This window comes from Dicentrarchus labrax, unplaced genomic scaffold, assembly GCF_905237075.1.
Source record: "Dicentrarchus labrax unplaced genomic scaffold, dlabrax2021, whole genome shotgun sequence".
Taxonomy (NCBI): domain Eukaryota; kingdom Metazoa; phylum Chordata; class Actinopteri; family Moronidae; genus Dicentrarchus; species Dicentrarchus labrax.
Genome location: NW_026136721.1, coordinates 25,673,162 through 25,696,865, shown reverse-complemented (window position 1 = coordinate 25,696,865; position 23,704 = coordinate 25,673,162). Strand labels below are relative to the sequence as shown.

Here is a 23,704-nt window from a genome sequence, read left to right as displayed (position 1 = left end):
GCATCTGCAAAACAATTGCAGTGCGCTGGCACAAAGAGCTGCAGTCTAATCCATCATAATTATGAGCAACTCTCCTGCAGATGCTAAAGGAATGGGCAGCTGATGAGCACCAAGAGGAGCCTAGATTCAGTTTGAAGTGTTAAAGCAAGAGTGTTATGCATTAAAGCTGGTTGACAGACGAGAGGAACTGATCATTCTGATTACGTGCATTCATTGTTGGCAGGTGGATAAAGGGAGTTCAGATGTACATACCTTACACGCTATATATCATAAAACCTGTTGTTCAAATTAATTTGACTTCCGTTTGTGACATTTGGTCAAAGATAGTATAGTTACACTTATCAGTATCTTCAATGTGTTTCGATTTACTGCTTGATGTTATTTGCAAATTGTTAAATGTCTTCACTGACTAACAAAGACAATCACACTGACAAAATTTCCATTTCTGTTCAGCCTGTCGTATTTAAAATATCAAATACAATATAGCCATCTTTCTAAACAGCATTTTCCCCCTATATACTATATGGTAAAGCAGAGAGGAGATGCATTTTCCTGAATTTAATTGGTGTCTTGGAGGTTTTGTCCGCCTACATACAAGCATCCTACACCATTACACCCACCTTCTACCCTGAATACTTACAGCAATTTGGAACACTTGGGTAGGTTTGAAAAGTATGTGACCCTTTTCTGATTAATTCCAATATTTTGTATTTTAAAGTCTACATATGTAATTAGTCAGCCATTGACAGCCTTAATTTGGACTTTTTCACAGATAACAAGATCCTAATGATTTTAAGTTTTCACCACAAGTCTACATTCATATTCATGAATCATCATTTGTCAGATTTCAACCCTTTGTGATCAGTATATTATGTAAGGCAGTGGATAGTAACTGTTCCTAATTTATGTCCTTAGAAAATGAAATCAGATAAGTACTCTGTGTGTACTTAAAAGAAGTAGATATCATCCTTGGAAGTCTCAGTGAAGTCTTGGGTCACAATTCACGGCTGCTATGGTCAAGTAAAAAAAAAAAGTGCTATACAACCTTTGAAAACTTAATTGAATCCAGCTTTTGATTCCCACAAAAGCCCTCCTGTTAATGTAAACCCACTATAGACTCACTATAGGCTCTGACTGAAGTCTGGAGGGGGGGGGAAGAAAAAAATAGCTAAATATTTGAGGTACTATGGCATGTTTCATTTGGCATAATTGTGCTCCATCATTGGGCCTGATTATCACATCTGGAACTGGTTACAGCTGCTTATGATTCTGGCAGAAGAGCTGTCGCTTTCAAACGACATGTTTTATCCAAAGCCTGATATCCATTGTAGAAAAATGTTTATGTACAGTTTTTTTATTTCATCCACAACAAGAACTTACTTGAATCGTTTTTCAAATAGTTTCCCATTTGATAAAATAATTCCAGATGTCAAGATACTGTGCACTTACAGAGACAGTATTTATAATTAGGTTCCTTTATTTCCTCAGCCACAATGTCGAAACTGGTCACATGGACCATGAATGAGGCAAAAAAAAAAATGTCTGTTGCAATTTCTGTTGCCCAATTGACCAATCTGGAGAACCTACACAGGAAACTGTCAGGCCAAGCTCTGTCCAGGCAGGCGAGCTGGGAGCCATAATCATCATCTTGTCTGTCAATCACCCCTGCAGGACATTAGCAGCCCTCCAGACCCCCAAAGTTAGGGTGCTAAATCTCCCACTAACGAGGCAAGCTGTTACAAGGGTGTCTGGAAGCTCCCACCGTTGTCACAACAGAGCAGCCAGCTGCCTGTTAGCAGGGGGAAGAGGGAAGCAGTCCACAGAAAACAAAGACAGCTCTCAGGTCAATAGCTAGTGAAAAGAGCCCGAGAGGTGTCTTTTTGTGTGTGTGCGTGTGTGTGTGTGTGCGTGCGTGCGCATGAGTTTTGAGTGAAATGCAGAAATCTTGCATCCGAAGGGTCAACTTTTTAAGAAAAAACTGCCTTGTTGTTTGCAAGGGCTTCATGAGTCATAAGAATAGAGAAGTTGCAAAATTCAGCTTTTTACTTGCACTATCACATGAATAAAACTAGTTTAGATGAATAGTTATAAAGATTACATAGAATGATTTAGTTTGGACCTGATTTAAAAATGCCACCAAATGTTCCTGTGTTTAATGGCTTTAACAATTGCATTTCTAAATGTTGTGGTCAGATCGACTTCTGCAGTCTAAGAACAGAAACAATTTAAGTAAAATGTAAAATTATGTAAGACAATTTAAAACAAAATTCCACCAAATGCAAGGATGCAAAAATTTGTGCTGGTAACACATTAGTCTGACAGCACCGGAACCTGAAGATGAAGAGTCTCATGAGCTGCTCGGGCAACAAGTTGCAGAACTAATCTCCCTTTTGCTGCTGTCAGACACAGACGGATGTAAAGTGCCGCAGCAGGACACCACCACCAGCGTTGTAATCAGAAGTGACACCAAGCCTCTTTATGATTATGTCAATGTTATTAAAATTGAAATGTGTTATTTTGACAAATGAGTATGTGAAAACCATGTGGGAGTTGCGAAACGTGCACGGCTTCGTTTGATGAATGGCAAATGGTCTTTGCATCCAGAATGCGTCGTCATTCAAACACGCAAAACATTTGGACATTCTCATCTGTGGCAGATCGGCTAATTTTATAGGATAGCGTTACTCCCTAATTTATCAACCTTGATCACTATGTTGCAAAATGATGATTAACAATGTCTATGTGCTAGCAATTTTCTTAACTATTATCTCCCCCTGGATTTCGGCTTCAATATTGATTAAAATACTAACAGCTGAGCACTATATCTCATAAACACATACAGACACATATTTGTAAAAATAGTTGTGACCTATTTCTTTTTGGAGTAGACTCAACACTCACTGAGGGAACATCAATTTAACTAATTTGAGGAAAAAGAAGTAAACTAATGCTCCATCCTTCTTTCTAGCTCATTCACACAGAAAGCATCTGATCCCTCAAAATGTAACAATGAGGTAAGCGGGTGAATACCACTTCCCGACCCCATGTGACTACTCCTTTGTTTTGTCTGGCCCTCGGTGCAGTCTGTAAATCAGTAACTCAAGTCAAGAGGTGAACACTGGTGCTAAGCTGCTTTCAGTGCAGCTCCATTCCTATGGGACACTCCAGGCTTTACAAAGGACTGAACGGAGCCAAGCAGCTTGTCACAGTTGGGTACACCCACACTGACAACAAAAAAAAATCTTTGCAAACCCAGAACAAAGCCAGAGATCCCAGCTGAGTGTGTGCGCGCCTGTACGCGTACAAACATACAAACACACACACCAATTACGCAATGTAAGAAGTACAGTTCTGACTGCTTGTTTTTAAGACATGTTGGTGTATTGGCTGCATTCTCTTTACATTATACAAAGGGGCATCTATTTTTGCTCCAGAAGTGGAGCACTAAACTAAACCAGTCATAGCATCTCAGTGGCTTTTCGTGTGGAGGTTTTCTGGAAGTTATAATGCTTTGATCTATTTTGGTTTTCTTTCTAGTAGCTAATGTCTCCCAGGAAAATGAGCACTCTCTTTCAGTTTATGATATGACTCAACTTGCTTGGCTTGAACTGGATTCCCGACGTGGTTTCTTTCCCTCTAGAAGTCAATTTCTTTGTCTCTGTATGCTGTTGTTTGGTTTCCCTCCCTTCTCCCACAGCCTCACCTCCAGTCTCCTGCCCTGTAATTACGCTTCAGTTCCTCTTCTTCTATCTGCTATCATCTACTTCCCTCCTGGTCAGTCTATCATCTAGCCCGTGCAGTTATGACCCTGGCTTCTAAGCGCTGTTGTAGAAATCTAGACAGTCATTGCCCATAGTTGTTGTCTCTGTAGCTATGTATTTGCTGGCATTTATAGATGGTCAGTTGCTTTAGTGCTTTGAAGCCTGGGGGCAAGGGTGGACTCTTGGACACAGTGTGATCAGTGTTGTAAAACAATGGACACAGTTTGCACAAGAGTCATTTAAGGATAGCAGTTAATGCACACGACAGTAGAGCCTTATTTTAACAATTAAGTTTCTTGTTAACATAATGTCGCTTTACCGAATGCAGGAGTACACAACTTTTGTGTTTGTCCAAATTGTTGAATTTCTAAAAGAGAAAGATCTTTTTGTCCATACTAGAATATAAAACCTGAGCTACAAATCATCGGTATAATAGATATTTAGCCATATTTCTTCCAGTAGCCTGATGCTTTGTCTTGACAACGCTAGTGTAACAAACTGTAATGCACTGGACTCTCACTGTGTTTTTGTTATTCCCAGAGAGAGCCAGTGAAATATGAGAGCTGCCATAGTAGATGGGGTCTATTTGGCGTGACTTGGCAGCCATATGTGACATTCACCACTAATGACAGCTGCTGGGAAACTCAGGTCTCTCCACTTTCAGGTTGAGACCTAGGCAACCAGGCTAAAGAGAGAGAATGAGAAGGGGAGATGTAGAGCAGCACTGTAAATCAAACATACTTGTCAAGCCGCACCGCTGTTTTGCAGAATACTCCCAAGAATAAGCCATAATCTCAAGTGTACATTTCCTTTTCTTTGCTTGAAATGGGCCCATTCACATTTTCCTCTTTGAAAGATAAGAACATGGAGCATGCATTCAGTCCAGAGACTGTAAATTTTCAGAGCACTTACAAAAGATATAACCCACATGCCTTATTAAGTCATTGAGTCATAACAGGGTATATCCAATACTAATATTCATCGTAATTTCACCTGACTAAATATTATAAGTGTAACTCTCACTTGCTAATCTTAGCAACATTGCTTGTCATTTAGCCACCATACCCACAGCATTGCTAGCTCTTAACCTAATAAAGTATCAACATTGCTTTAATTTTAAAGCACAACTGACAGTATAGAGTACTAATACAAAAAGTAGGTGAAATCCAGTCTTGATGTTTGTTTAAAATGAAAAGCATGAAAACATTATGAAAAGCAGTTTACTGGTCCGACTTGAAAAAAGTATTTTCTAGTGGTATAATGTTTTGTTAGGTCTATATTGTCATTTCATGTCCCTACTTATACAGATGTAAGTAACAGAAGTAAAACATGGTGTTAAATACACCAGATAAGCATATATAACTTTAAATTAATCACAATGTATGTTAGAGATATGTAGACATTAACCAAAGACACTAATATTGTGTTATATCTCTGCAACAAGTTGATGAACCTCATTAGAGCCACCAGGAAATCTAGTAAGGTCCCTTACTTGACATGGTAGGAGTTGAACTGTCCTCTCACTTCTTACTCAACCAACTATAAAGACAAATCATGATATGTAAAGTGCCTGTTTATAACATGAATTTTGCTATGGATATTCAATGTCAAAACGTAGAAGTACTGTAAAGGCTGTATAGACTAGGGTCGGTTCAGAGTGCACACAACAGAGCCAACAGAGTGAAACCTCATCCTTAGTAACCCCGACCAGTGTAATTAGGTCAGATGACTTGCATTCTACAGTGCTTTAAATCCTGATAAATATAGAGCTGGACTAGCTGCTCTGCAAACCCCATGACCTCTTCCCTCTTTCACAACTCTGCAGTGTAGCTGGCTTTGTAAACAGCAAAAATGTAGGTTAAAAACTAGTTCAGCATCCTCTGAAGAGCATTTATTGTGATCATTGGAGTCTTGGCACTTTAATTATACATGGTACCTTACTGTCCAGTTTAACCTGAAACAGCTTTGTCAACCATGACAAGAGGACTCTTTATGCACACACATTTGCCTGATTTAAGGCGGTGTTTGATTATTCCTTTAGACATCTGTGTAGACATTTTGAATTATGACAGTTCCTGACATATGGCTAGCATATAAAGGGAGGGAGTTGACTCCACTGGAGAGAGTTTTGGGGAAAAGCTAAAGGGGTGGACTGAAAAGTGTGGAAGGTCAGAACACACCAAGTCATAAATGTAAAATAAAGTGCAAGTAGCACGTGTTAGTGTGCATGTGTGCTACTGACGGTCAAATGCTCGTCAGGCACGAAAGGACAGATGTTCATTCATGTTTGTCGTCTCACTGAGTCTCTCAGTCAGGCACCTCACACTTGTGAGTTATGTCACATGGCACGCTCATGCAGTGCATACAATGCACCTCACATGGTTGCTTGTGCCCCCCTCTCTCTCTTTCATTCTATCAGAATGAACATATGACACTCTCCACCCTGGCTAAGAAACAAAAGGCCCCTGTGTTTGCAGGCATTTTTATAATCCTCCAAATTTACATGCTTGCCAGATCATTGTAACATTTTCTTTCAGGGAGCTTAGATCTTGTTGCTATTCTGACACATGAGCAACCTTAGCAACATGTGGTAACTACACTCTGATAGCACTCCAGCTTACACACAGAGATGAAATATCTAAACAAATTAAACATGAAAGTGAAATCCTGAACGGATAAACAAGATAAAAGTAGACCACGTACACAGGTCAGAGCTCTGTGCCATCTTGCCATTTCCTCCTTAGTCAGATCTGATCAACTGTCCCATAAAGAATACTTTGACATTTTAAGCTTGATACCACTCTCCTGCCTGTATCATAGATATATAGCTACTCCATGAAGTCGCTAAACGTTTGGAACAAAACCCCCTGTAAAACCGCAACTTAGACATTTAGACATTGGTTTTTGTGCAGATTAAACAAATAATATATGTGAGCCGGGCTGCTGGTAAGCGGTTTTATTACTTTTGGACAGACCTGCAGTAGCTGTTTCCACCTGTGCTAAGTAAAGCTAAACGGCTTTTGGATGGAGTTTTATATTTACCGTACAGACATGAGAGTGGTATTGATCTTCTCATCCAACTCCCCGCAACCAAGCGAATAGACAACTTTCCGAAAATGTTGAACTATTCCTTTAACATGCAAGGTAATGCTATAATGTTAAAGTGTAGCACTGTCTCATTTTTGGGGTCATATACAGCTTCTGGTTTAGAGAACATGTGGCCATCTTTTATACCGGTCACTGAAGCGATGCATTTACATGTGAACATTATTACCAGGAGTTAGTGATGTGACTTGTGATGGTTCTATTAATAACAGGTTGCTGCATGAGGAGTGAATCTGACTTAGCGCTGTACAACCTCAGGTCTAGTTTTTCTGTCAGGTAGGGCAGTGCAGTTTCCTGTTGATGCTCACTGTGGCCTAATCACTACATTGTGACGTAATGATGGTGGCATCACATGACACCCTGGAGCAACAGATCTCTGTTTTTCTTCTCTTGTCTCTCCTTTTCTCTCCCCTTATGGTTTAGCAAAAACAGTGCAGCTCTGTAGGTGAACAAATTACACATTCTTTTAATGAACTATGATATGAAAAATACCTTGCATTTCCAAAGAGATGCAATGTATCAGTTATGTTTACCCTATCTAGCAGTCCTTTGTCTCATTTTCCTATTTTTTCTAATGTGTGAAGGTATTTTCAGTAATCTATGGATATAAACGCTATTCAGTATCTAGCTTTTCTTCTTGGAATCTGAGGACAAGATTAATAGATTACAGCAGAAACACAGACGACATACACTTCTGTTTGCAATTTCTTCCCCAGAGAGCCTCCTCCCCCTCCATAAGAAGAAGGGGTCTGTACAATCTACATTGTTCTTTATGTGTAATGCAAGACAGATGTGACCGACTTCTAGAGATTCCCTCTGCAGTCCTTGTGCTTCAACAGCTTTTTTGTCTCATTTCGGTTTTTTTTTAGATATTTTTACATCTATTAACTAACTATTTTATTATTTAAGATGTTAATTTGATGACTATTCAGCATTATTCTATTGAATTAATTTGTTTTCCATTTATGCATGGGGGGCACAAGAATTATTATAAATATGATAGTTTCTATAGTTATCAAATTCAGTTTCAGGATACTTACTTTTGATCAGCCATGAGTAGATTAATTCCTGATTGATGATACATGGATAGCTGACTACTGGTTTCAGTATAGACTGTGCACCTTTTCCTGTAAAGATGATTAGCTGCAACAGCCTAAAGATTTCCAGCTAGAAAGTGAAGCTGAAATAATAAAATGGAAACAGACAATAACTGGAATAATGCATTGTGTCTCAAGACAATGATAAGAAGTGCACTTCTTATTTTGGCTAACTGGTAGACCTCCCTCAAGGTAAAAAGAAAAACTTAGAGAAGGAAAAGACAGGAGATTAACTGGCACCATAATAAGAAGCCATATCCAAGTGCTCATAGCCATAATTAAGAAGAATGTCAACACTAATTCAAGATTGTTTGATAGTGTTGTACAGGGTTCAGTGGGCTCTTTGTGGAGCTCAGGAAGCAGGGGGCAAGACAAATAACATATATTTACCCGTAAAGTGCCAAAAGGTTTCCTTCTGAGGAATATGAGTCAGTTATTTGATGTTTGACAAAACTGGTTATGTCTGTTTTTCAGGGGCGAGGCTGCACTGGCTGAATTGTTGATGTTGATTTTCCTTGACACGGTTCATGTTGCTGCCTTTAGATGATAAGAAATTAGCTGTTCGCTCTTGTGCTGTTGAATTCCTAGCAATACCTGATGAATCAGTGGATATGAAGGATGTTTCAGCATAAAATAAAGGGAAAGGGGAGATATGACAACATGTTCTGTACAAGTTCTTGGTAACATTGGTATGAATAACTCAACGGCTTTTATTGTAGGGGATAAACCTGTTCAGCAGGTATTCTGAGAAAACACTCACAACACATTCAAAACATCACGCTGGCAAGTTCTACTGGTACAGTTTCCCTACTTGAATCAGTGCAATCTGTCTAGCATTTTAGCATTTTTTCTGAAAATTCTACTTAAATCTGCTTGATGAAAAACTATAAAAGAATTTCTTTTTAAATGTTTTATTCTAACTTAAGAATATGATAATGTGACTGATACTAAAACTGCCCAAACATCTGCTGAGAACAACCACAGTGCCATAGATCAAATCTATCAACCACCAGCCTTCCAAATATATAAACCATTTCAGTGAAACGATGCCTTTGCTCAGAGCCATTTACACGCATGTCAGTGTAGACTTTCCCAGAAGAGGTCAATCCTGATAGTACACAGCCGTTGAACATTAGCCCAGATCTGACTTCTTAAACCTGTTAGTCTTGGAGTTTTCCTGTTTAATCAGCACAACCAGAAAAGAAACCCTGCCTAGCTAGGAAGCACCCTGTGCAAAGCTTGCACAGGGAGTCTAAACCTTTTTCTGTGCCTTCAAGCTGCATCACATGGAGACTCTAATTAAGAAATGGGCTTCTGAGCATACAAACTGTCTAACCTGCCCCCAACCTCTTACAATGCTGCACTTTTCCTTCCAAGCTGCCATATCTCTTTTCCCCTCCAAACCCTTTGTCTATGCATCAGTCAATATATCTGACTAACTTGATGAACTGTGCGCAGAGCAAAGTTAATTTCTTTCAGAGTGCATGGTAGCCATGGCGACCATCTTATGAGTGCTCCAAAGCCCATCTGGTCTAAACATTACCCGAGCATGGCTGACTGCAGAATAGGCTGCCTTGCTGTGGTGTGCACATGTGCTTTACGCATTGATCCTGCCAGTGAATCAATAGTGCCACATATTCAGAAACCTACATTTGCACTTGAATCAACACCTTTTGAAATGACATTTTAGAAATGTGTTCAGTTATAAAACCTGAAACAGTAGATTTCTGGCTGAACTTTTTTTATATTACGAGAAGTAACAGTTAGATGACCTTTTCCTTCTCATTCATTTTCCCATCCACTACAATCTGGCATGAGAAGGAATACTCATACACAAAGCCAAGTGATGAACAAATGCTAATTCCCATGATTCCTCAATTCACCCTCCAGCCTGCAAGTCTTGGCACATGATTAGCTTACAGGCACATTTATTTAGCAAATATTTCCTTTCTGTTTGCCTGATCCAAATCCAAACCAGCTTCCAATTAAACAGGAAGCGGAGGTGAACAGTAAACAGAGCAAAGGGAAACGTTATGATAGAAGGGAAATTAAAACATGCCACACAACATGGCAGTGAAGGAATTCTAAGTGGACTCAATACAAGGGCAGATACCTACAGACAGTGGTTTATCTTGAACAAAAAGCAAGGCAAGTTTTGTCATCTAGTTTCCTTTCTTCTTCTGTTCTTCAAACGTATACCCCAAAATAGATTGTAGATGTGCCCAGAGGAACTTTGAATAAGAAATATTTGCCATGTGCTCTTTTGTCATCTGGAAAGGGAATGTAGTGATATTCCTTCCCTCGTTGGTTTCTAAGCAGCGTGACCTAAGCCACTGTTGCTAAGCTCCCTGTTTCCCTCCACTGAGTGGGAGGCACGTGACTCTTATTGAATGGAAATCACAAATCCTTCAGAGTGAGGGATATTTTCTATGATTCATGCAGTGTAAGGATTGAAAAACCCTTAACTACATCTCTTCAATCTCTTCAGATTTGAAACAATAATGAAAAAGTTTTTAAACATGGTCTGTTTTGTTTTAGTGTTCAATTGAAGATATCAAATATATCACTTCATCATCAGACATGGTTTGCTATGTAGCTTATTGTTTTAATACACAGAAACTGTATTTGTACCTACCTTATCAGTACAATAGTAATTTTAGTAGGGAAGCTGGTAGCGTCACTGCACTTGAAATCCCATCTAGGAGTTTCTCTCCATTCAAACCCAAATCTAGAATCAGAAACTTTACCCTAACATAAATACATATATGGACGCAACCAGGCCTGATTGTCACTGAGCAGTCCGTCTCAGAAAGACACCAGCTGCTGCACTCCAACATTCCACTTTGGAAACCTAATATTGGGCCTTAGCCACTCGAAGCCCTCAGAAGTAGTTAGTGATGTCATTCAAAGCCTTTGGTAGGGCTTCTAAATGACATTCAGGGCCAGCTGTCTGTCTTTGTGCTCCTTGTGTAGACAACGGGGGGCCATAGGGCCTAACCTTTTCAATGACAGCTCCTAGCAGCAAAACCGTTCATATCTGACATCCATTTTAGAAGAGGACAAACAGCCATCAGAAGCACTTGTTTAGATCACCCTGTGGACCCCATTGAGATTGCACTATCATGACAGAGCTTTGTAGATCATGATACAGGCACATTATCTATGGAATTTCCTTTTCAGATATTTATCTAAATTAGCACATATTTACAAAGATGCATTTTGATGAGCTATATATGAAAAGTCTTTCCTTTCGGGACCAACCTCTAGGATTAGACCTGTGACAAAGCCTACTCATTGTCACAGATTTGATGTAACTGGAACTGACTTACCGCTATACATTTTGACACGAGAGTCTCAGATCCTAGCATGAGGTTAGGTCTCTTTTCAAGATTTGTAAGGCATATTGACAGCCTGTGTGCAAGTTTCCCCACACTCCACACATTGCTACGCCTAAGTTTGAAAAGTGACATCTTGGCTGTTCTTTTCTGCTTATGGTAACCTTGTTGATTGATAAATAATAGTTATACTTTAACTGTCTCTCACTTTCATTTATATATTCACAAAAGGTGATTGTTACTTCTAGACTATAAGTAATTTATAAAAAAAACTGCAGTGCATTGGAAAACACCATTGTGGAAAAATAATTTCTTTTAGCAGCGTTGTGTCATCAAACCTTTGAAATGTTTGCAATTTAGCAGTCATGACCCAAAGCTGGAACTATAAAGGGAGTTTATAAAATCATCTGACTTGATAGAAACGTTCACAGTCGGTTTGATCTCCTGACATGGCACTATTAAGGCCTTCACCTGTGCTATGTGCTATCAGAGTGGCATCAGCATAAGAAAAGGCCTGCTCTCACTCTCGCCACGTTCTCGAGCACATACGCCGTTGTGGCTGTGGCTCTTAATTTATTTTTTTACTCTTAACAAGCAGTAGCGGAACCAGCGAAAAAACAGCATTCAAGAAGATTGTCCAAGCGTAGAAGAGGCGGCACGGGCGAGAAGCGGGAAGAGATGCTATTCGCTTTGGGGTGGTTACGTAACATCTCACTTGCCTCTCTCTCTTTGCGGAATGCCAGGATAGTGTTTGTAAACAGAGCGGCCATGTGCGTGTGCTCACGTGGAGGAAGCTTTTGAGTTGCTGCCCTCGCTGTCTCACCCCTGAGGTAAACCCTGACATCGATACATGCTCACAGGGCCAGCAACACTCCCTCCGGCCGTGTGCCACTCAAACAGAGCCTTATCACTCTCACTCCATAATTACGTCTCAGCCCGGCTAACAAAGCATGGCCTCGTGGAAAAAGAAGGTCACGAGTCATATTTGGAATTCACAATGTATCAGATGTGGCAATTACTGATAACATTTGTGCATCTCAGACTTATAAAAACATTCTTACTGTTAAACAGTTACAGTGATGACCAATAAACCACTCCCAGGCCATAATTATACCAAAGTTTCTTTAACAAGGCAGAGCCATGATGAGACCGAAAGCCAAGTTTCTTGTCAGGGTTTTGGGTGTATCTGTTTGGCAATTATTGATAACTGAAATCATTTCTGGTTTCAGTTCTTCTTAATTTAGAAGATAAGCACATAACTCCGATCCTAAAATGGCTTGCACTAAATCAAAAGAAGTGTTGATACATTCAGCAGGCTTCAGAATTGGTCAGTACATAAAGCTTGAATAAACGTCCAGCAAATGGTAAAACTCATATAAATATAATGCTAAATAAAGCGGCATATGACATGCACCTAAATCTTGTCGATCAAAACTCCACAGGGAGTTTGAGGCTAAAACTTATTCAACCATATCCAGCAAATCCATCTTTTCTACTTTCATCAACAGGAAAATGTTTAAAAATGTATGTATATGAGCAACTTCATTATGGCACTAAGATTCCATTGCAGAAACACCCATGCATGGTTTGCTGCTTTTCTCTTGCTCTCCATAGAAAAACAACCCCCAATAGCAGACAAGAGGGAAATCAATATTGCAGAAATCAATACACCGCTCAGTATCTCGCCATTTTGTCTCAGGAAAGCAATCGAGCTATGACCAGCCAGCCAGCCAGCAGGTAGTACAATATAAAATGTCTAACCTGCCACTGGGCCTGTCTCTCTGTGTCATTTGTGCAGCAGCCCCTGGGTGGAAATATGATGCGTGGGCTGGACAGAGCGGGGTCAGAGGTTAGGGCTTGGGTAAGGGCTTGGGTATTGTAAGTGGACAGCATTGTTGTAGGACGCTATGGCAACTGGACATTCTTCCCAAAGGTGATATTGTCTTTGCCCTGGGAGTGACATAAAGGGGACTTACGGCCATGACGAAGGAGCAATGCAACTGCATGGCTTTATCTGTAGGTGTGGATGGATGAGAGAAGCTATGTGCATGTGATTGATCTATCCAGCCCTTCCCCCACGCAGACCCCTACAGGCCCTTTAATGCTTGGGTGCCTTTCAGCTGCTGATGTAACAGCAGCCACGCAGAGGCTCCTTACAAGGCCTCCAGTAAGATTGTGTTTATTTCTTAATTTTATAATGTGGCACTATTATGCAGGTCAAGATTAGCATTTGTTTGTCCCCCATACAGTGCAACTGAACCCAAAGGGGAGCGCAAATAGTACAATCACACTACGACAGCCATTAATGGTGTGTTTTCATTTGCAATCAATGAACTAGGTTAGATGCAATCCATCCAAATCTTGCAGTTAATGTAGTGTGGAATGGAATGTTTAATGTTTAATAGTCCAAGTATTTGGACAGATTGACACATTGTTTTTGATATTTTGGCTCTGTACACCACCACAATGGATTTCAAATTAAACTAGTATGTGCTTTAAGTGTTGATTTTCAGCTTTAATTTGAGGGTATTTACATCTAAATTGGATGAACCATGTAGGATTTGTAGTCCAGCCTTTTAAAGGACCAAAAGTAATAGGACAATTGGCTGTTATTCCATCATTAGGTCATTCACAAATCAGCTGTCTAGGTCATTTTTATTTGGAGTCTGTTTCTGGTATGAGTCAAGATGAGGACCCAAGAGGTGTCAGTTTAAGTTAAGAAGGTTGTCGTGAGGCCAAAAAAAAAATGGACACAAACAATCAGAAACAGCAGAAACAGTAGGTTTGTTGTAATCAGCGGTTTGGTAGGATTAAAAGAAATCAATTCAATTCAATTCAATTTTATTTGTATAGTGCCAATTCATAACAGAAGTTATCTCAGGACACTTTTCAAATAGAGTAGGTCTAGACCGAACTCTTTAAAACATGCATAGGCGAGTTGAGTAATAGCAAACGACGTGGTAGACCCCAGAGGACGCTTGCGGTGGGTGACAGAAGAATACTTTCTGTCATGCAGAGAAACCTTTTCAACTGTCAGCCACATCAAGTAGACCCTCCGAGAGGGCAGGCATATTTGTCAGAAACCACGATAAGGAGAGGACTTCACCAGAACAACTCGGGGGTTTACCAAAAGATGCAAGCCACCACTTATAAAACTGAAGAAACAAAAGTCCAGATTACAATTTACCAGGAATTACTTTCAAAAAGATAGTGGTATACTATGTGAGCAGCCGATTCATACATGGTTCTTCCAATATTGCTGTCAATGGCCTTAATCTAAGGCTGAATGTCTGCACTGAAAGCATATACTCTGTTATTTTAAATCCATCATGGTAGTGCACAGAGCCAAAGTAACAAAAATCATGTCCCTGTCCAATCCAACTTGTATGACCTAATCTGGGCTTTCACATGAGACATTATCCACAGTGTCTTAACATCATGAATGGGGCAATGGGATGCCCCCCATCCCCCCATGTACATTCACACAGACAAAAGCGTGGATCATGCAGTCATAACATACTTTAAGAATACTATGGAGAACACCCCTGCTTAAGCACCAGTGTTGACACCGCACAGTCAATGACCATGCTTGCCATATCAAAACACAGCCATGCCATTGCGTCAGAGGGGTACACCGCCATTGAAAGTTCCCTGACAGTTCATAAGGATTAAACATAGGATTCTCTTCCACTACAAGCTGATCTTTGTTTTTGGTTTTTTTGGAGGGAGTTTGCACTATAGCTACACAGCTCTGCAAACCACAGAAATGCAACATGTAAACACACACATTTTAAAACAAATGCTTTATTGAGAGGGGGAAGGGGAGCGTTTGGCTTTTTCGAGAATAGTGTTCTTCTTTGTCTGTCATCAGGTGTTTACATTAAAGCTTGGTGACTGTCTTCTAGTCATTTGACAAGCAACTGACTTTATTTTGACTTCACTGCCTGTTCACCTTCTCTATAGCCCCTTTTTATGCACACATTTCACTCTGTACTGTAAATGTCACTGTTTTCGATAAAACAGTCTTCACTTGTAACTTTAGGTTTCTGAAGACTTCAAACTTAAGCAGTGGTTAAAGCTAACCTGAATTCCTACATTGCTGCTACTGCAGATTGCCTCAACTATTAGGTCACAATGCACAGTTAAAGGTTAGTCATTATTCTCCACCTTGCAGGCATGCCTTTAATTTGCGTTTTACCTGAGGCCATACTGTGGTTACATTACGACTGTTAGTCAGTAGAATACACAAGCGCAATACACAAAACCGAGGAAGATCAGTTATTTTCTAACAGGCCTTTCAGATGTTAATCTTAGAGTAGCACTTGGTGAATACAGAAGAAAAACTAACAACCAATTATCTATTTGCTAATTGAGATAATGAATTTACATGTTGTTATCATGTATCTAATCAGTGTATTTCTAAAAAAAAAAATGTGCATAAAACCTCTGTCAGAGTATGCAAGTGTTTACCACGCTGTTATTACTCCATTATTTGGAGGTTATTTTTCTGCCTGTGCAAGTATTTGGTCACCATGCTGTTATTCCACACCAATTACATAAAAATGATTAGAGAAGATTTCACACAGACACACATTCCTCTTTGTACTGCCAATAATCCATTTGTCAATCGCTCTTTCCTAAAGAACACAGCAGCCTGATTGTTGTGACCTTTAACTGCTTGTGCTGCATTAAAAATACACAATCCTGTCTAGAAGAAGTTTAGTCTATTACTTTGACATTTAAGACGTTTGTTGCTGACTTCTGATCACAATCCCTTGTGTATGCTCTAGTTTAAAAAAAGAGAAAAAACCTGCTCCAGAATTACCATTCTTGTTCCCCCAGTTAATGGTGCGGTAGGATAGAGTTTCATTTCCTTCAGAGCTTTCTGACCTTGTCTGCCTTCACTACACTCTGCCACCACAATTCTCTTCTCTTTTGCTTCTCCTTGGGATTTGCCTTTGTGTCTGCTTGTCATTCAGTGGAGAAAGCAATGAAAGCTGATTAACAGAGATACACAAAGCCAGAAGCTATTCCAGCTCTACTACTGTGCAGTCACTATGCTCTTACTGCTGCACACATCCAGGTTGGACTTTTACTCTCCTACATTTACAGTCTCCCAACTGAACAGCACAAACAAACACATGCAAAGCCATTGATATGAAAATGAGAAGCTACAGAGGGTAACACTGCCTACATCTAAACATATTCAATTTTAAAAAAATCACAATTAGTTATTAGTTAATAATTACACATAAATGTTTTTTTTAAATGTATTTCTCCTCTTAAAACAAATGCACTCCTACAAAAACACACATTTTCACACGTGCTCAAACACACCTTTAATAATATGTGCCAAATAGAAAAGCAAGGTTGAAATGTTAAGGAAAGAAAGAGAGCTTCATACAGGCATTTAAATGTTGCTAAAAAGAAAAACTCCTGAACAAGCAGTCTAAGTACACCATTTTCTATGATGCATTCAAAAGCAGCAAGAATGTTGAGTGAACACAGAACACACAGGCAAACACAGAGGGTGTCTCTCACTTTCAGCCGGCAAAAAAAAAAGAAAGAAAATCGTCAGCCATGTTGGAGTAGCTTTATCTAATATCCCCTCCTTATTATGTTGGCTCTTGCTTTTACGGTGGGGGACATTTGCTATTCCTCACCTGGTACACAAAACACCCAAAAATATACCCAAGGTTAAAGGGGAAAAACATAAGCAGAGTGTGAATATACTAAGCAAAGTCTTACCTCCTTTTTACGTCCCTCCACTTTGTAGAAATTCCAACAAACCGTCTGGATCTCCTCTTTAACAAATCCTAAAGGGCAGCCATCTTGCCTCCTTCTGTTCTTCTATGAAACAGACTATCCTCCACATCAATATTCATGGAACCAGTCTGACGTCAGCTCTCATCATCAGGAGAAGCCCGGGTGTCGCTGTTTGCCGGCCTGAGAAACACAGTCATATGTGATTCTGGTGTAAGGCAACCGAGGCACAGAGTAGACAAGATGTTGTTCTGGGTCAGGGGGAAGAGTCTTGCTCTGCTGGCAAACTCAAATAATCACAAAATCACTTTCCTGCTGAGTCCTTCCTACACAAAGAGACAGGTTTTCTTTCCCTCCTCTGCTCCCTCCTCTTTTTTTTTTCTTCTTCCTCAGCCGCACACAATAGTGAACACTATGATGGCTGCCCTGAAGCACTGGAGTGGATTCGGTGAGCAGGAAGGACTCCACCCACCCAGTGCACTATATGTTGAATATTGCACCGGTTTCAACTGTCTGACTGAGAGAGCAGATGCCTCCACCCCCTTCCTGTTCTCAGACAGGAAGCCAATGACTCAGGGTTTTTCCCTCCCTTTTCATCCAGTCTGTCTTGACTTTCATTTTCTGTCTTACTCAGAAATAGCACACATTTTTTTTGAGAGCATTACTACAACAATCAGTTTTTTGACTCCAGTTGGAGTGAGTTGGGCCGGGTTGGAGCCCAACCAGTTGAGCAATGCGCTCATTTCCAACGGCTGTCTTATTTTGGCACGTCTTGGCTGTCTGGCTCATTTTTAGAGTGGAGTGTAAGACAACTCTCCAGCCTGCATACAGGCAGCATACTTTGCTTCATGTGTCTGCCAAGACCCACCTCCTGTTGACACTGGCCACGTGGGCTTCAGAGAGATAGAAAGAGCAGTGTGAGAGACAAGAAGTGTCTGGGGGTTTTTAAAAGACAAATTCAGCCAGGTTTTAAATATGATATGTGAAAATGTGTTACAATGGGAACTGTACTAAAACCTTGGGGTTTTAGTTGCGGGTTACTGTGTTAGTAAGTAGGTTCATAGAGAAAAAAAAGTATGTTTGTAATTTCTTAACATATGGTCACAGCTTTAACCACCCCCATTCAGTTAACTATTTAATTCTTCTTTTACTTTACTAACAGGTGGGTCTTATAATCTGCCTTTAGCTGCAGTTGGGGCTTAAATGGAGACCCCACCTCTTTCCCAGCAGCCCCTGCCTTGCTGCAGTGACATTTGTTGACTCAATAGTTTCAGGCTCAGAGCAGAAAAGGAGATTTGTTTTTACACAGAATGGGGGAGGGGAAGGGGCAGAAAGAGAGAGGAGGAAGGAGGAGTCACTCTAGCTGCAACACAGATCCTGTTAAGACAAAATAGAACATATTTACATCAAGTCTGGCTTCTGTCTTCACATAACTCAGTTGTTACTTAGGTGGTTAAGTCTAAATGTCTTTAGGTCGCATTATACAGTTACATTTAAGTCAAATTGTGTCATTCTTGCAGCTTTTGAGAATATTTCACTGCTTAACCTTAAGCAGTAGACCTACAGAGTGTTAAAAATGATTAGGAACACTAACTCTTTCCACCAAAGATACTGTTTAGGTGAATCCAGGTAAAGGTCCTCATTGATTTCCTCTTTCAATTTAAACCACAAAGGAGGAGATATAGCTTAAAACAAACCATATGAGCATTAGAAGGATTTTTTAGGACTTTGAGTTGTTTATTGTGACAAAAGAGTTTCAAATAAAGATGAAATAAAAATAGTAAGTTCCTAATATCTTGAGTCTACATGCACCCCAACAGCATACAGCCTTTATTAAGCAACCCTACTGTTGTGTCAGGCAAAAAATACCACTAAGTGGTCTCTCAGCTCTATTTCTAGGTGATAAGATGTTGACTGAGTTTGCAGGGGACTGCTGACAGTGGCATGTGTATGGTTGTCTTTTGCTGTTAATCCTTGTTTGCATAGACTAAGGTCACGTAAACTACATCTAGCCCATCTGACAGGTAGGGACAGTTATTCAAATCCCCAGATGGGTTGTGAAGATCTTAGAAGTAAATGAATGAAAAGCCCTTTTCTCCCCTCTCATCAGCTTCCATCAAAGTGCCCCTGAGCAAGGTGGTAAACCTACCACTGCAGCAATGAAGTGTCCTTGTGATCAACGCTGCAGGGCTTTTAGTAGTTTGTTCGGACTGGTCAGCTTCCTTCCATCTCCCTGACCATGCTCCCTCGGGCCACTGCTGTAAATAATGAGACACACTCCGTCAACTTGTCTGGTAAAAAATAATATTTAAAGTACACATAGAAGTTTTTGTAACTGTTGTCCATATTAGAGTTCTTTATGTTCAGTAAATTATCTCCAAATACAGGTAACTTTTCATAAACTCAAGCAACACCAGATTTTTTCTACTCTGAATTAATTAATTTATTCATTACTGTTTACATTTGCAAGGCTTGATTTGCAGCCACAGCACTCCAATAGTGCAGTTAGTGCATTTATCAGTGCTTAAGTTGCATGCAACTTAAAACAGCAGCATTGACTTTTTCCATGTGTATTGCCAGCGGCCTTGCTGGGCCGCTTCCACTGAAAGCTACTGTAACTCGTAAATGAGAGATTATCTTGTCATTCCTCTCACCTTGTCACATTTCAAAGGACTGGAGGCATGTGCCGTCACCTCATCTGTAAACACAGAGCCGTGGCCTCATGCTGACCCAGGGTCATCAAAATTTAGCCACACTTGTCACTTGACTGATTTCACACCTAAAGATGACGATGAGCATTAGTGAGCAATGTTAACTGGTTTTCTTGCAGGCCTGGTGCCCTTATTGATTTATGCCAAACAAATCAAAGACGGGATCCTTCTGCATCCTCAGGTCAAAGATCTGGGCTTCTGGTCGTAAGGTCTGTGTGTCACTATAAGTCGTGGGGTGGTTTATAGCCCTACTCCCTGAACAGGCCTTTTTAGCTCTTTCATGTAAAGCTGTGTCTTTTAAGCATGAATTCATGTGATCAAGTTGAGGGTGAAACGACAGTGTGAAATGAGTCATTCTTTTCAATGTTTTACTTACCATTTTAAAAAAAATTGCTGAATGATAAAGCCAACTTACAGGCTGCACACTGAAAAAAGATCGAAAAGATTATAGATCTGAACTGCTGTTACAAATTACAGCACTAAACTATATAGTTAGTATTTTAATGTTTTGTTCTTAAATACACTGGCACTGTCTGATATGTGTTTTAGTTTTCCTGACAAAATCTGAGTGGAGACACAATCCTTGTTCTTAATGTTGGGCTTTATGGCACCAACATGATTGTTCTTCGTTGATTTGTTATCTTAGCTCCAGGCCATGTCCACAGTAACATTCATTTGAAAATGCTTCCCTTTTTTTGATTTTGGCCATTCATCCACATCATACCAGTGCTTTACACCTTTTTTATTTATTTTAGTGTGCAAACACATATGATTGTCCTATGATCTGACTCATGTGGCTTGCTCCATTTCAAGTGACCTAATTCTGTGAACAGCATTTTTTAAAAAACAACATAAAAATTCTTGAAAACGTTCCACATGTAAACATTGTTTTTGAATTTACCCACAATACTGTCGCCATGTCCTCACTTTGCTGCTGGGAAAAGTTTTGATTTTATATTTGGTGTGAATCATTTGGTCCTAAATAAGGTGGAGACTCAAATCAGCAGAGACTAATTTGTGATGCAAGCACTGATTTACAGCTTTCTTTACTTTGGCCTGAAAGTGGGAGAACAGGGTGACATCTGAGGTGCGACAGAAGAACTAGGGCTCATCGGGAAAGCTGAGAAAACCAGCACTTCTCACAAGCATCAGTGGTATTAGCACACGTCTCACCTGGGGCAATCTAAACACACACACACACACACACACACACACACACACACACACAACTCTTTAGTTAGGGTAATAACTAGGTATTTTCTGCTTGGGCCAATACACAAGTGACTGACCACAGGATTCCCCCCCTAACAAGATGTCACCCACCGCTGCCCCTCCTCCTGTAGTTATCTTAAAAGACAAGAGAGAGTCGTTAGTGTGGGTCTCACATAGCCTAATTGTTTAAACCACAGCAGGGGGTCTGGGGAAGGGTGGTGGGGGACGGGGGTTTAAAGAAAGAGAGGGAGAGTAACTGAAGAACAGTAACTTTATATTATTGAGCACCAAAAGGTACCAAATTTGAACGTTTTTGTGCTTTTTTTTATACTTTTTCACATTTCCTGTACATTTGTAATCACATGACTTTTGTCCTGCTTCAAAATGCCTCCCTGTCTGCATTGTGTGTGCCTTCTAACAATTGACAGAGTTCCTCCTTGGGCACAGCAGGGTTGGACAAGGCCAATCATGGCCTGCCGCTGTTCCCGTGGCGACCAACCGCTTCTGAGAGGTTTAAGAGCTGGTTCCCGCATTCAGGCTGCAGGTGCTTCCATCCTCCCCTTACATGCCGCCTCCCAGCTGAAGCCTCTGTAGGCACGGCCCTCTATTAAGAGTGGGGAAGCCCTTTTTACCAGCTGTGTGATACAAGCTTCTCACCCACTTCTCCGACTGTTGTTCCCAGAGGGGACTCATCCCCCCCCCAATTGGTTTGGGTAGCTGCTGAGAGCCAGTTTCTATTATTGGTGCAGACTGAAGCTATTTTGGTGCTTTCTTAAACTAAGAAGACAAACAAACAAAGACATTTTTACATATATAAACAAATTGTCTGAATGTGAAAATGAACTGGACATGTTCATCAACAGAAAACAGCATAAATATTCCACATGTACTGTTAATCAGCTTTTTTTAAAAAAGATTTCATAGAAATATTCACAATTCCCAGGCTGTTCAGGATTAGTAGCTAGCTGACAGACTGCATGCTCTTAAAGCACTGAAGCCCCCCACTGTTTCTCTGGTTTTGGCATGGAGCAGATGATGACCCCTGCTGGTGAAGCCTGATGACCTACAATCTACAATGCATCTGATCATCCTTTGTGTATTTCCTGCAGTTTCTTTCAGTTAGTTTTATGGACACTCATATTAAAACTTTATCACAAATTGTGAAACCTCATTGCAGTTTAATAATTCACAAAAAATGCACACTTTTCATTAATTCTACCTAAATGTTTACGCTTTTCAAAGACACTCTGAACCGTGGTTTATTGTAGAAAATTCAGTGTTTTCAGTTCTCATTTTATATAATTATTGCTGTTGTAAATCAATATAAAAGTGCAACAAAAGTGAGGGAAAATTGTAGGATTGTTTTACAGAAGCACAAAGTTGTTCTTCCACCAGAGATACAAACTGTGTCTGTTTAAAGGAACAAACATGAGAGGCAGCCACTCCATGTGCAAACAGCTGGCACTTGACATTTGTGACTGTTAATGTCACATCACACTGCAGCAGCCTTAAATGTCCCCGTACCGTCTAAACAACATCCTGATTCACCGTCCTCCTACAGGTGGCCTCTGATTTTGTCCCCACCTGCCAGCCAAATGTCCCAGCAGCAAACGCTTAGCTGTAGCAGCCAGAACACATCACAGACCCCTTTTATTCTTGCCCAAGTCTGTATTTGTCAAGGGGATTGTAAGATAGCAGTGTAAGGGTTACTGGTTTTGAAAGTTCTATTTCTGTGTCTTGAAGAAAGCAGAAACAATACGACAACTTCATTACAAGTTAAGGTTTGTGCATTCAAAATGATATGTAACAAGCAGATTCTAGCATTACAGGCCAGATACTACAGTAAAGAATACAGGAATAAATGTACAAAATAGTACCTGTCATTGTTACTGTATATTACTGTATTACATTAATGTGTAACCACCATTTTAATGTTGGTCCAAGAGTAAAGTATAACCTCATCATTTTTTTATGTAAAATCGTAATCCGCAAAGCATAGTGTAACTTATCTTGTCAAATAATGTAGTTTACTAAAAAGTACAATATTTCCCTCTGAAATATAGTGAAGTGGAGATATAAAGTAGCATAACATGAAAATAATTAAATACAAGTACTTAAAATATTTACTTTAGTATAGAACTTGATTCAATATACTTTATTTCAGCACTAAGCACTATTTTTTAAAAAAATATAAACAATAATCACAAGCAAAGTTAAGGCAGTCTACATAGATTAGATGTTATACTTATTTGTTATATAGAAAAGCACCAAAATGTTGCCATATTGATTGTAAAACCAGCAGTGGTTGTCAATGTGTTTATATAGACAGGTGACAAATAGACTTAGACTTAGACGTAGACTTCACTTTATTGATCCCTTTGGGATGACTCCCTTAAGGAAATTGAATTTCCAGCAGCTTACAAAACACTTGTATAGAAAATAGAAGAGGTATAAAAATACGGTATAAGATAAACAATAAATTCTTAGCTAAATATAGAAAGTAGAGACAAGAATAAAAGTAAAATAAAATTCAAGTAAAATAAAATCAAATAAAATAAATGAAGAGAACTGTATAGAGGATAAATATAGATAAATATATAGGACTGTATATGGCATTGTGTTATTATACAGTGGATAAATGACATTAGCACAAATTAGCAGTTAAATTATTGCACTTAAGCGGTGGATTAAGTTATTGCACAAAAAAGAAGAAGGGTGTC

General features: G+C 39.7%; 1 protein-coding gene across 1 annotated transcript in view; it reads right to left on the bottom strand.

Annotated features, from left to right (window-relative positions):
• tet2 (tet methylcytosine dioxygenase 2) overlaps positions 1 to 17,515 on the bottom strand; it is a 29,727-nt gene extending 12,212 nt beyond the window's left edge. Inside the window, exon 1 of the mRNA XM_051383937.1 lies at positions 17,047 to 17,515. The gene's annotated coding sequence lies outside the window, so the exon portion shown is untranslated. The remainder of the gene's footprint in view (positions 1 to 17,046) is intronic.
• Between the last annotated feature and the right edge of the window lie 6,189 nt (positions 17,516 to 23,704).